Here is a 13,911-nt window from a genome sequence, read left to right on the forward strand (position 1 = left end):
TCATTCTGTGCTCCTCAGTGACCATAAGCACTATTTGCCACAAGTGAATCCTTTTGGTGATGAAGGTCGATTGGAGTTTTGGTGATGGAGGCAGCGAGCAAGTGGTTGCAAACAGCAAGCTCCCACAAACGGCAGTGGGATTAATGAAAACACAATCTGCTTTGCTTGCTGGTTCAGCCCAGGACATCTCAGCTGACCTTCAATTAGTGCTGTGAGATCTTTTATGATCACCTGACAAGGCAGGCAAGGCCTCATTTTCACATATCATCTGAAAAATGGCCCCTGCAATAAGGCAGCACTTCCGTCTGTATGAAACTGAAGTCTTAGCCTGGGTTGGGTGCTCACATATTTAGAGTGGGTGAGCTTGAACCCACAAACTTTTGACTCAGTACTGTGAGTGCTACCACTGAGCCTCAGTGGATGAATAGAGCAAGCAGACTAGGGAAGCATTGTCAGAGCGAAGCAGTGCACCAAGAAAAGTGGGAGATTTATATTGAGTTTGAAAACTTTCCACTGGCAGTGGACGAACCATCTCTTTCTCGCACAGCAGGGTTTTGTCCCCAGACGGGCATTAATCTGAAGCATAGGCCAGCGAGACCTTCCCCCATATGTTAATGACCTCGTGCCGGGAATGAGGCTGTGGGCATGGATTGCGGCATTGTGAGGATTGGGTGAATATCTGGCTCGGCTTGAAAGGTGCCCCAATGAAGAAAGGCTGGACCTTGTGCGGAAAGCTCATGGTGATATCTGTTAGTTAATTTGCATTGAAGCTCATGGGACACTTGTTATCTGAGAGGGGCTGGAGCATTTGACTACACCTCAAGAGGTCCCTGGTTTGTATCCATGTTCCCTCTCATGAACTCCTATCCTATCACAATAAATCTAACCTACACATACCTTCCTCTTCACCGTGTCCATAATTATCCTGGATTGATATCGCTTTCAAGGCGAACATTTTTCCCATTTTGCCTGTGTTGTGTGTTTGGCAGAGCTGTGTAATTAATCGCACTCCCCTTCTGTTTCCCTGTTGATGGATCCCTTTCAGGAATTTCCTATTGAAAGTTACTATTGAATCTGCTTCCATCACACGTGCAGGCAGTGGATTCCAGATCACAAGAGCTCAATTTGTCAGCAAATGTTTTGTGATGTCGCCTCTTGTTCTTTTGTCAATCACCTTAAATTTGTGTCCTCTGGTTACTGATCCTTGTGCAACTGCAAACAATTTTATTTCCAATGTGAAAATCATTGATGATTTTGAAGAGCTGAAAATTTACACTGCATAAATGTTTTTGCCATTTTTGAAAGAAGGTCGAGCGACTTTTTAAAGCAACGATTAGCATGACTTCGTAATTCCTTGAATTCAGCCATTTTTTCATTTACCTTGTGGTTTTCTGCACTATGCAACATTGTATGATGAACACAAGCACATCAGCCTGTGCCTGGGGGTATAGCTCAGTGGTAGAGCATTTGACTGCAGATCAAGAGGTCCCTGGTTCAAATCCAGATGCCCCCTCAGAGTCATTCATGTTGCACAACTAATCATTCTGTGCTCCTCAGTGACCATAAGCACTATTTGCCACAAGTGAATCCTTTTGGTGATGAAGGTCGATTGGAGTTTTGGTGATGGAGGCAGCGAGCAAGTGGTTGCAAACAGCAAGCTCCCACAAACGGCAGTGGGATTAATGAAAACACAATCTGCTTTGCTTGCTGGTTCAGCCCAGGACATCTCAGCTGACCTTCAATTAGTGCTGTGAGATCTTTTATGATCACCTGACAAGGCAGGCAAGGCCTCATTTTCACATATCATCTGAAAAATGGCCCCTGCAATAAGGCAGCACTTCCGTCTGTATGAAACTGAAGTCTTAGCCTGGGTTGGGTGCTCACATCTTTAGAGTGGGTGAGCTTGAACCCACAAACTTTTGACTCAGTACTGTGAGTGCTACCACTGAGCCTCAGTGGATGAATAGAGCAAGCAGACTAGGGAAGCATTGTCAGAGCGAAGCAGTGCACCAAGAAAAGTGGGAGATTTATATTGAGTTTGAAAACTTTCCACTGGCAGTGGACGAACCATCTCTTTCTCGCACAGCAGGGTTTTGTCCCCAGACGGGCATTAATCTGAAGCACAGGCCAGCGAGACCATCCCCCATATGTTAATGACCTCATGCCGGGAATGAGGCTGTGGGCATGGATTGCGGCATTGTGAGGATTGGGTGAATATCTGGCTCGGCTTGAAAGGTGCCCCAATGAAGAAAGGCTGGACCTTGTGCGGAAAGCTCATGGTGATATCTGTTAGTTAATTTGCATTGAAGCTCATGGGACACTTGTTATCTGAGAGGGGCTGGAGCATTTGACTACACCTCAAGAGGTCCCTGGTTTGTATCCATGTTCCCTCTCATGAACTCCTATCCTATCACAATAAATCTAACCTACACATACCTTCCTCTTCACCGTGTCCATAATTATCCTGGATTGATATCGCTTTCAAGGCGAACATTTTGCCCATTTTGCCTGTGTTGTGTGTTTGGCAGAGCTGTGTAATTAATCGCACTCCCCTTCTGTTTCCCTGTTGATGGATCCCTTTCAGGAATTTCCTATTGAAAGTTACTATTGAATCTGCTTCCATCACACGTGCAGGCAGTGGATTCCAGATCACAAGAGCTCAATTTGTCAGCAAATGTTTTGTGATGTCGCCTCTTGTTCTTTTGTCAATCACCTTAAATTTGTGTCCTCTGGTTACTGATCCTTGTGCAACTGCAAACAATTTTATTTCCAATGTGAAAATCATTGATGATTTTGAAGAGCTGAAAATTCACACTGCATAAATGTTTTTGCCATTTTTGAAAGAAGGTCGAGCGACTTTTTAAAGCAACGATTAGCATGACTTCGTAATTCCTTGAATTCAGCCATTTTTTCATTTACCTTGTGGTTTTCTGCACTATGCAACATTGTATGATGAACACAAGCACATCAGCCTGTGCCTGGGGGTATAGCTCAGTGGTAGAGCATTTGACTGCAGATCAAGAGGTCCCTGGTTCAAATCCAGATGCCCCCTCAGAGTCATTCATGTTGTACAACTAATCATTCTGTGCTCCTCAGTGACCGTAAGCACTATTTGCCACAAGTGAATCCTTGTGGTGATGAAGGTCGATTGGAGTTTTGGTGATGGAGGCAGCGAGCAAGTGGTTGCAAACAGCAAGCTCCCACAAACGGCAGTGGGATTAATGAAAACACAATCTGCTTTGCTTGCTGGTTCAGCCCAGGACATCTCAGCTGACCTTCAATTAGTGCCGTGAGATCTTTTATGATCACCTGACAAGGCTGACAAGGCAGGCAAGGCCTCATTTTCACATATCATCTGAAAAATGGCCCCTGCAATAAGGCAGCACTTCCGTCTGTATGAAACTGAAGTCTTAGCCTGGGTTGGGTGCTCACATCTTTAGAGTGGGTGAGCTTGAACCCACAAACTTTTGACTCAGTACTGTGAGTGCTACCACTGAGCCTCAGTGGATGAATAGAGCAAGCAGACTAGGGAAGCATTGTCAGAGCGAAGCAGTGCACCAAGAAAAGTGGGAGATTTATATTGAGTTTGAAAACTTTCCACTGGCAGTGGACGAACCATCTCTTTCTCGCACAGCAGGGTTTTGTCCCCAGACGGGCATTAATCTGAAGCACAGGCCAGCGAGACCATCCCCCATATGTTAATGACCTCGTGCCGGGAATGAGGCTGTGGGCATGGATTGCGGCATTGTGAGGATTGGGTGAATATCTGGCTCGGCTTGAAAGGTGCCCCAATGAAGAAAGGCTGGACCTTGTGCGGAAAGCTCATGGTGGTATCTGTTAGTTAATTTGCATTGAAGCTCATGGGACACTTGTTATCTGAGAGGGGCTGGAGCATTTGACTACACCTCAAGAGGTCCCTGGTTTGTATCCATGTTCCCTCTCATGAACTCCTATCCTATCACAATAAATCTAACCTACACATACCTTCCTCTTCACCGTGTCCATAATTATCCTGGATTGATATCGCTTTCAAGGCGAACATTTTTCCCATTTTGCCTGTGTTGTGTGTTTGGCAGAGCTGTGTAATTAATCGCACTCCCCTTCTGTTTCCCTGTTGATGGATCCCTTTCAGGAATTTCCTATTGAAAGTTACTATTGAATCTGCTTCCATCACACGTGCAGGCAGTGGATTCCAGATCACAAGAGCTCAATTTGTCAGCAAATGTTTTGTGATGTCGCCTCTTGTTCTTTTGTCAATCACCTTAAATTTGTGTCCTCTGGTTACTGATCCTTGTGCAACTGCAAACAATTTTATTTCCAATGTGAAAATCATTGATGATTTTGAAGAGCTGAAAATTTACACTGCATAAATGTTTTTGCCATTTTTGAAAGAAGGTCGAGCGACTTTTTAAAGCAACGATTAGCATGACTTCGTAATTCCTTGAATTCAGCCATTTTTTCATTTACCTTGTGGTTTTCTGCACTATGCAACATTGTATGATGAACACAAGCACATCAGCCTGTGCCTGGGGGTATAGCTCAGTGGTAGAGCATTTGACTGCAGATCAAGAGGTCCCTGGTTCAAATCCAGATGCCCCCTCAGAGTCATTCATGTTGCACAACTAATCATTCTGTGCTCCTCAGTGACCATAAGCACTATTTGCCACAAGTGAATCCTTTTGGTGATGAAGGTCGATTGGAGTTTTGGTGATGGAGGCAGCGAGCAAGTGGTTGCAAACAGCAAGCTCCCACAAACGGCAGTGGGATTAATGAAAACACAATCTGCTTTGCTTGCTGGTTCAGCCCAGGACATCTCAGCTGACCTTCAATTAGTGCTGTGAGATCTTTTATGATCACCTGACAAGGCAGGCAAGGCCTCATTTTCACATATCATCTGAAAAATGGCCCCTGCAATAAGGCAGCACTTCCGTCTGTATGAAACTGAAGTCTTAGCCTGGGTTGGGTGCTCACATCTTTAGAGTGGGTGAGCTTGAACCCACAAACTTTTGACTCAGTACTGTGAGTGCTACCACTGAGCCTCAGTGGATGAATAGAGCAAGCAGACTAGGGAAGCATTGTCAGAGCGAAGCAGTGCACCAAGAAAAGTGGGAGATTTATATTGAGTTTGAAAACTTTCCACTGGCAGTGGACGAACCATCTCTTTCTCGCACAGCAGGGTTTTGTCCCCAGACGGGCATTAATCTGAAGCACAGGCCAGCGAGACCATCCCCCATATGTTAATGACCTCGTGCCGGGAATGAGGCTGTGGGCATGGATTGCGGCATTGTGAGGATTGGGTGAATATCTGGCTCGGCTTGAAAGGTGCCCCAATGAAGAAAGGCTGGACCTTGTGCGGAAAGCTCATGGTGATATCTGTTAGTTAATTTGCATTGAAGCTCATGGGACACTTGTTATCTGAGAGGGGCTGGAGCATTTGACTACACCTCAAGAGGTCCCTGGTTTGTATCCATGTTCCCTCTCATGAACTCCTATCCTATCACAATAAATCTAACCTACACATACCTTCCTCTTCACCGTGTCCATAATTATCCTGGATTGATATCGCTTTCAAGGCGAACATTTTGCCCATTTTGCCTGTGTTGTGTGTTTGGCAGAGCTGTGTAATTAATCGCACTCCCCTTCTGTTTCCCTGTTGATGGATCCCTTTCAGGAATTTCCTATTGAAAGTTACTATTGAATCTGCTTCCATCACACGTGCAGGCAGTGGATTCCAGATCACAAGAGCTCAATTTGTCAGCAAATGTTTTGTGATGTCGCCTCTTGTTCTTTTGTCAATCACCTTAAATTTGTGTCCTCTGGTTACTGATCCTTGTGCAACTGCAAACAATTTTATTTCCAATGTGAAAATCATTGATGATTTTGAAGAGCTGAAAATTTACACTGCATAAATGTTTTTGCCATTTTTGAAAGAAGGTCGAGCGACTTTTTAAAGCAACGATTAGCATGACTTCGTAATTCCTTGAATTCAGCCATTTTTTCATTTACCTTGTGGTTTTCTGCACTATGCAACATTGTATGATGAACACAAGCACATCAGCCTGTGCCTGGGGGTATAGCTCAGTGGTAGAGCATTTGACTGCAGATCAAGAGGTCCCTGGTTCAAATCCAGATGCCCCCTCAGAGTCATTCATGTTGCACAACTAATCATTCTGTGCTCCTCAGTGACCATAAGCACTATTTGCCACAAGTGAATCCTTTTGGTGATGAAGGTCGATTGGAGTTTTGGTGATGGAGGCAGCGAGCAAGTGGTTGCAAACAGCAAGCTCCCACAAACGGCAGTGGGATTAATGAAAACACAATCTGCTTTGCTTGCTGGTTCAGCCCAGGACATCTCAGCTGACCTTCAATTAGTGCTGTGAGATCTTTTATGATCACCTGACAAGGCAGGCAAGGCCTCATTTTCACATATCATCTGAAAAATGGCCCCTGCAATAAGGCAGCACTTCCGTCTGTATGAAACTGAAGTCTTAGCCTGGGTTGGGTGCTCACATCTTTAGAGTGGGTGAGCTTGAACCCACAAACTTTTGACTCAGTACTGTGAGTGCTACCACTGAGCCTCAGTGGATGAATAGAGCAAGCAGACTAGGGAAGCATTGTCAGAGCGAAGCAGTGCACCAAGAAAAGTGGGAGATTTATATTGAGTTTGAAAACTTTCCACTGGCAGTGGACGAACCATCTCTTTCTCGCACAGCAGGGTTTTGTCCCCAGACGGGCATTAATCTGAAGCATAGGCCAGCGAGACCTTCCCCCATATGTTAATGACCTCGTGCCGGGAATGAGGCTGTGGGCATGGATTGCGGCATTGTGAGGATTGGGTGAATATCTGGCTCGGCTTGAAAGGTGCCCCAATGAAGAAAGGCTGGACCTTGTGCGGAAAGCTCATGGTGATATCTGTTAGTTAATTTGCATTGAAGCTCATGGGACACTTGTTATCTGAGAGGGGCTGGAGCATTTGACTACACCTCAAGAGGTCCCTGGTTTGTATCCATGTTCCCTCTCATGAACTCCTATCCTATCACAATAAATCTAACCTACACATACCTTCCTCTTCACCGTGTCCATAATTATCCTGGATTGATATCGCTTTCAAGGCGAACATTTTTCCCATTTTGCCTGTGTTGTGTGTTTGGCAGAGCTGTGTAATTAATCGCACTCCCCTTCTGTTTCCCTGTTGATGGATCCCTTTCAGGAATTTCCTATTGAAAGTTACTATTGAATCTGCTTCCATCACACGTGCAGGCAGTGGATTCCAGATCACAAGAGCTCAATTTGTCAGCAAATGTTTTGTGATGTCGCCTCTTGTTCTTTTGTCAATCACCTTAAATTTGTGTCCTCTGGTTACTGATCCTTGTGCAACTGCAAACAATTTTATTTCCAATGTGAAAATCATTGATGATTTTGAAGAGCTGAAAATTTACACTGCATAAATGTTTTTGCCATTTTTGAAAGAAGGTCGAGCGACTTTTTAAAGCAACGATTAGCATGACTTCGTAATTCCTTGAATTCAGCCATTTTTTCATTTACCTTGTGGTTTTCTGCACTATGCAACATTGTATGATGAACACAAGCACATCAGCCTGTGCCTGGGGGTATAGCTCAGTGGTAGAGCATTTGACTGCAGATCAAGAGGTCCCTGGTTCAAATCCAGATGCCCCCTCAGAGTCATTCATGTTGCACAACTAATCATTCTGTGCTCCTCAGTGACCATAAGCACTATTTGCCACAAGTGAATCCTTTTGGTGATGAAGGTCGATTGGAGTTTTGGTGATGGAGGCAGCGAGCAAGTGGTTGCAAACAGCAAGCTCCCACAAACGGCAGTGGGATTAATGAAAACACAATCTGCTTTGCTTGCTGGTTCAGCCCAGGACATCTCAGCTGACCTTCAATTAGTGCTGTGAGATCTTTTATGATCACCTGACAAGGCAGGCAAGGCCTCATTTTCACATATCATCTGAAAAATGGCCCCTGCAATAAGGCAGCACTTCCGTCTGTATGAAACTGAAGTCTTAGCCTGGGTTGGGTGCTCACATCTTTAGAGTGGGTGAGCTTGAACCCACAAACTTTTGACTCAGTACTGTGAGTGCTACCACTGAGCCTCAGTGGATGAATAGAGCAAGCAGACTAGGGAAGCATTGTCAGAGCGAAGCAGTGCACCAAGAAAAGTGGGAGATTTATATTGAGTTTGAAAACTTTCCACTGGCAGTGGACGAACCATCTCTTTCTCGCACAGCAGGGTTTTGTCCCCAGACGGGCATTAATCTGAAGCACAGGCCAGCGAGACCATCCCCCATATGTTAATGACCTCGTGCCGGGAATGAGGCTGTGGGCATGGATTGCGGCATTGTGAGGATTGGGTGAATATCTGGCTCGGCTTGAAAGGTGCCCCAATGAAGAAAGGCTGGACCTTGTGCGGAAAGCTCATGGTGATATCTGTTAGTTAATTTGCATTGAAGCTCATGGGACACTTGTTATCTGAGAGGGGCTGGAGCATTTGACTACACCTCAAGAGGTCCCTGGTTTGTATCCATGTTCCCTCTCATGAACTCCTATCCTATCACAATAAATCTAACCTACACATACCTTCCTCTTCACCGTGTCCATAATTATCCTGGATTGATATCGCTTTCAAGGCGAACATTTTTCCCATTTTGCCTGTGTTGTGTGTTTGGCAGAGCTGTGTAATTAATCGCACTCCCCTTCTGTTTCCCTGTTGATGGATCCCTTTCAGGAATTTCCTATTGAAAGTTACTATTGAATCTGCTTCCATCACACGTGCAGGCAGTGGATTCCAGATCACAAGAGCTCAATTTGTCAGCAAATGTTTTGTGATGTCGCCTCTTGTTCTTTTGTCAATCACCTTAAATTTGTGTCCTCTGGTTACTGATCCTTGTGCAACTGCAAACAATTTTATTTCCAATGTGAAAATCATTGATGATTTTGAAGAGCTGAAAATTCACACTGCATAAATGTTTTTGCCATTTTTGAAAGAAGGTCGAGCGACTTTTTAAAGCAACGATTAGCATGACTTCGTAATTCCTTGAATTCAGCCATTTTTTCATTTACCTTGTGGTTTTCTGCACTATGCAACATTGTATGATGAACACAAGCACATCAGCCTGTGCCTGGGGGTATAGCTCAGTGGTAGAGCATTTGACTGCAGATCAAGAGGTCCCTGGTTCAAATCCAGATGCCCCCTCAGAGTCATTCATGTTGTACAACTAATCATTCTGTGCTCCTCAGTGACCGTAAGCACTATTTGCCACAAGTGAATCCTTGTGGTGATGAAGGTCGATTGGAGTTTTGGTGATGGAGGCAGCGAGCAAGTGGTTGCAAACAGCAAGCTCCCACAAACGGCAGTGGGATTAATGAAAACACAATCTGCTTTGCTTGCTAGTTCAGCCCAGGACATCTCAGCTGACCTTCAATTAGTGCCGTGAGATCTTTTATGATCACCTGACAAGGCTGACAAGGCAGGCAAGGCCTCATTTTCACATATCATCTGAAAAATGGCCCCTGCAATAAGGCAGCACTTCCGTCTGTATGAAACTGAAGTCTTAGCCTGGGTTGGGTGCTCACATCTTTAGAGTGGGTGAGCTTGAACCCACAAACTTTTGACTCAGTACTGTGAGTGCTACCACTGAGCCTCAGTGGATGAATAGAGCAAGCAGACTAGGGAAGCATTGTCAGAGCGAAGCAGTGCACCAAGAAAAGTGGGAGATTTATATTGAGTTTGAAAACTTTCCACTGGCAGTGGACGAACCATCTCTTTCTCGCACAGCAGGGTTTTGTCCCCAGACGGGCATTAATCTGAAGCACAGGCCAGCGAGACCATCCCCCATATGTTAATGACCTCGTGCCGGGAATGAGGCTGTGGGCATGGATTGCGGCATTGTGAGGATTGGGTGAATATCTGGCTCGGCTTGAAAGGTGCCCCAATGAAGAAAGGCTGGACCTTGTGCGGAAAGCTCATGGTGGTATCTGTTAGTTAATTTGCATTGAAGCTCATGGGACACTTGTTATCTGAGAGGGGCTGGAGCATTTGACTACACCTCAAGAGGTCCCTGGTTTGTATCCATGTTCCCTCTCATGAACTCCTATCCTATCACAATAAATCTAACCTACACATACCTTCCTCTTCACCGTGTCCATAATTATCCTGGATTGATATCGCTTTCAAGGCGAACATTTTGCCCATTTTGCCTGTGTTGTGTGTTTGGCAGAGCTGTGTAATTAATCGCACTCCCCTTCTGTTTCCCTGTTGATGGATCCCTTTCAGGAATTTCCTATTGAAAGTTACTATTGAATCTGCTTGCATCACACGTGCAGGCAGTGGATTCCAGATCACAAGAGCTCAATTTGTCAGCAAATGTTTTGTGATGTCGCCTCTTGTTCTTTTGTCAATCACCTTAAATTTGTGTCCTCTGGTTACTGATCCTTGTGCAACTGCAAACAATTTTATTTCCAATGTGAAAATCATTGATGATTTTGAAGAGCTGAAAATTTACACTGCATAAATGTTTTTGCCATTTTTGAAAGAAGGTCGAGCGACTTTTTAAAGCAACGATTAGCATGACTTCGTAATTCCTTGAATTCAGCCATTTTTTCATTTACCTTGTGGTTTTCTGCACTATGCAACATTGTATGATGAACACAAGCACATCAGCCTGTGCCTGGGGGTATAGCTCAGTGGTAGAGCATTTGACTGCAGATCAAGAGGTCCCTGGTTTAAATCCAGATGCCCCCTCAGAGTCATTCATGTTGCACAACTAATCATTCTGTGCTCCTCAGTGACCATATGCACTATTTGCCACAAGTGAATCCTTTTGGTGATGAAGGTCGATTGGAGTTTTGGTGATGGAGGCAGCGAGCAAGTGGTTGCAAACAGCAAGCTCCCACAAACGGCAGTGGGATTAATGAAAACACAATCTGCTTTGCTTGCTGGTTCAGCCCAGGACATCTCAGCTGACCTTCAATTAGTGCCGTGAGATCTTTTATGATCACCTGACAAGGCTGACAAGGCAGGCAAGGCCTCATTTTCACATATCATCTGAAAAATGGCCCCTGCAATAAGGCAGCACTTCCGTCTGTATGAAACTGAAGTCTCAGCCTGGGTTGGGTGCTCACATCTTTAGAGTGGGTGAGCTTGAACCCACAAACTTTTGACTCAGTACTGTGAGTGCTACCACTGAGCCTCAGTGGATGAATAGAGCAAGCAGACTAGGGAAGCATTGTCAGAGCGAAGCAGTGCACCAAGAAAAGTGGGAGATTTATATTGAGTTTGAAAACTTTCCACTGGCAGTGGACGAACCATCTCTTTCTCGCACAGCAGGGTTTTGTCCCCAGACGGGCATTAATCTGAAGCACAGGCCAGCGAGACCATCCCCCATATGTTAATGACCTCGTGCCGGGAATGAGGCTGTGGGCATGGATTGCGGCATTGTGAGGATTGGGTGAATATCTGGCTCGGCTTGAAAGGTGCCCCAATGAAGAAAGGCTGGACCTTGTGCGGAAAGCTCATGGTGGTATCTGTTAGTTAATTTGCATTGAAGCTCATGGGACACTTGTTATCTGAGAGGGGCTGGAGCATTTGACTACACCTCAAGAGGTCCCTGGTTTGTATCCATGTTCCCTCTCATGAACTCCTATCCTATCACAATAAATCTAACCTACACATACCTTCCTCTTCACCGTGTCCATAATTATCCTGGATTGATATCGCTTTCAAGGCGAACATTTTGCCCATTTTGCCTGTGTTGTGTGTTTGGCAGAGCTGTGTAATTAATCGCACTCCCCTTCTGTTTCCCTGTTGATGGATCCCTTTCAGGAATTTCCTATTGAAAGTTACTATTGAATCTGCTTGCATCACACGTGCAGGCAGTGGATTCCAGATCACAAGAGCTCAATTTGTCAGCAAATGTTTTGTGATGTCGCCTCTTGTTCTTTTGTCAATCACCTTAAATTTGTGTCCTCTGGTTACTGATCCTTGTGCAACTGCAAACAATTTTATTTCCAATGTGAAAATCATTGATGATTTTGAAGAGCTGAAAATTTACACTGCATAAATGTTTTTGCCATTTTTGAAAGAAGGTCGAGCGACTTTTTAAAGCAACGATTAGCATGACTTCGTAATTCCTTGAATTCAGCCATTTTTTCATTTACCTTGTGGTTTTCTGCACTATGCAACATTGTATGATGAACACAAGCACATCAGCCTGTGCCTGGGGGTATAGCTCAGTGGTAGAGCATTTGACTGCAGATCAAGAGGTCCCTGGTTTAAATCCAGATGCCCCCTCAGAGTCATTCATGTTGCACAACTAATCATTCTGTGCTCCTCAGTGACCATAAGCACTATTTGCCACAAGTGAATCCTTTTGGTGATGAAGGTCGATTGGAGTTTTGGTGATGGAGGCAGCGAGCAAGTGGTTGCAAACAGCAAGCTCCCACAAACGGCAGTGGGATTAATGAAAACACAATCTGCTTTGCTTGCTGGTTCAGCCCAGGACATCTCAGCTGACCTTCAATTAGTGCCGTGAGATCTTTTATGATCACCTGACAAGGCTGACAAGGCAGGCAAGGCCTCATTTTCACATATCATCTGAAAAATGGCCCCTGCAATAAGGCAGCACTTCCGTCTGTATGAAACTGAAGTCTCAGCCTGGGTTGGGTGCTCACATCTTTAGAGTGGGTGAGCTTGAACCCACAAACTTTTGACTCAGTACTGTGAGTGCTACCACTGAGCCTCAGTGGATGAATAGAGCAAGCAGACTAGGGAAGCATTGTCAGAGCGAAGCAGTGCACCAAGAAAAGTGGGAGATTTATATTGAGTTTGAAAACTTTCCACTGGCAGTGGACGAACCATCTCTTTCTCGCACAGCAGGGTTTTGTCCCCAGACGGGCATTAATCTGAAGCACAGGCCAGCGAGACCATCCCCCATATGTTAATGACCTCGTGCCGGGAATGAGGCTGTGGGCATGGATTGCGGCATTGTGAGGATTGGGTGAATATCTGGCTCGGCTTGAAAGGTGCCCCAATGAAGAAAGGCTGGACCTTGTGCGGAAAGCTCATGGTGATATCTGTTAGTTAATTTGCATTGAAGCTCATGGGACACTTGTTATCTGAGAGGGGCTGGAGCATTTGACTACACCTCAAGAGGTCCCTGGTTTGTATCCATGTTCCCTCTCATGAACTCCTATCCTATCACAATAAATCTAACCTACACATACCTTCCTCTTCACCGTGTCCATAATTATCCTGGATTGATATCGCTTTCAAGGCGAACATTTTGCCCATTTTGCCTGTGTTGTGTGTTTGGCAGAGCTGTGTAATTAATCGCACTCCCCTTCTGTTTCCCTGTTGATGGATCCCTTTCAGGAATTTCCTATTGAAAGTTACTATTGAATCTGCTTCCATCACACGTGCAGGCAGTGGATTCCAGATCACAAGAGCTCAATTTGTCAGCAAATGTTTTGTGATGTCGCCTCTTGTTCTTTTGTCAATCACCTTAAATTTGTGTCCTCTGGTTACTGATCCTTGTGCAACTGCAAACAATTTTATTTCCAATGTGAAAATCATTGATGATTTTGAAGAGCTGAAAATTTACACTGCATAAATGTTTTTGCCATTTTTGAAAGAAGGTCGAGCGACTTTTTAAAGCAACGATTAGCATGACTTCGTAATTCCTTGAATTCAGCCATTTTTTCATTTACCTTGTGGTTTTCTGCACTATGCAACATTGTATGATGAACACAAGCACATCAGCCTGTGCCTGGGGGTATAGCTCAGTGGTAGAGCATTTGACTGCAGATCAAGAGGTCCCTGGTTCAAATCCAGATGCCCCCTCAGAGTCATTCATGTTGCACAACTAATCATTCTGTGCTCCTCAGTGACCA

General features: G+C 44.8%; 9 non-coding genes across 9 annotated transcripts; all 9 read left to right on the forward strand.

Annotated features, from left to right (window-relative positions):
* Positions 1–1,441: 1,441 nt before the first annotated feature.
* trnac-gca (transfer RNA cysteine (anticodon GCA)) lies at positions 1,442–1,513 on the forward strand. Its single transcript has one exon. It is a non-coding gene; the product is annotated as a tRNA-Cys (tRNA).
* A 1,467-nt stretch (positions 1,514–2,980) lies between these two features.
* trnac-gca (transfer RNA cysteine (anticodon GCA)) lies at positions 2,981–3,052 on the forward strand. The gene has a single exon. It is a non-coding gene; the product is annotated as a tRNA-Cys (tRNA).
* A 1,476-nt stretch (positions 3,053–4,528) lies between these two features.
* trnac-gca (transfer RNA cysteine (anticodon GCA)) lies at positions 4,529–4,600 on the forward strand. Its single transcript has one exon. It is a non-coding gene; the product is annotated as a tRNA-Cys (tRNA).
* A 1,467-nt stretch (positions 4,601–6,067) lies between these two features.
* Positions 6,068–6,139, forward strand: trnac-gca (transfer RNA cysteine (anticodon GCA)). Its single transcript has one exon. It is a non-coding gene; the product is annotated as a tRNA-Cys (tRNA).
* Positions 6,140–7,606: 1,467 nt separating this feature from the next.
* trnac-gca (transfer RNA cysteine (anticodon GCA)) lies at positions 7,607–7,678 on the forward strand. Its single transcript has one exon. It is a non-coding gene; the product is annotated as a tRNA-Cys (tRNA).
* A 1,467-nt stretch (positions 7,679–9,145) lies between these two features.
* On the forward strand, positions 9,146–9,217 carry trnac-gca (transfer RNA cysteine (anticodon GCA)). Its single transcript has one exon. It is a non-coding gene; the product is annotated as a tRNA-Cys (tRNA).
* A 1,476-nt stretch (positions 9,218–10,693) lies between these two features.
* Positions 10,694–10,765, forward strand: trnac-gca (transfer RNA cysteine (anticodon GCA)). The gene has a single exon. It is a non-coding gene; the product is annotated as a tRNA-Cys (tRNA).
* Positions 10,766–12,241: 1,476 nt separating this feature from the next.
* Positions 12,242–12,313, forward strand: trnac-gca (transfer RNA cysteine (anticodon GCA)). Its single transcript has one exon. It is a non-coding gene; the product is annotated as a tRNA-Cys (tRNA).
* Positions 12,314–13,789: 1,476 nt separating this feature from the next.
* Positions 13,790–13,861, forward strand: trnac-gca (transfer RNA cysteine (anticodon GCA)). The gene has a single exon. It is a non-coding gene; the product is annotated as a tRNA-Cys (tRNA).
* Positions 13,862–13,911: the final 50 nt, after the last annotated feature.

The sequence above is a fragment of the Pristiophorus japonicus genome, chromosome 21 (assembly GCF_044704955.1).
Source record: "Pristiophorus japonicus isolate sPriJap1 chromosome 21, sPriJap1.hap1, whole genome shotgun sequence".
Lineage (NCBI taxonomy): Eukaryota > Metazoa > Chordata > Chondrichthyes > Pristiophoridae > Pristiophorus > Pristiophorus japonicus.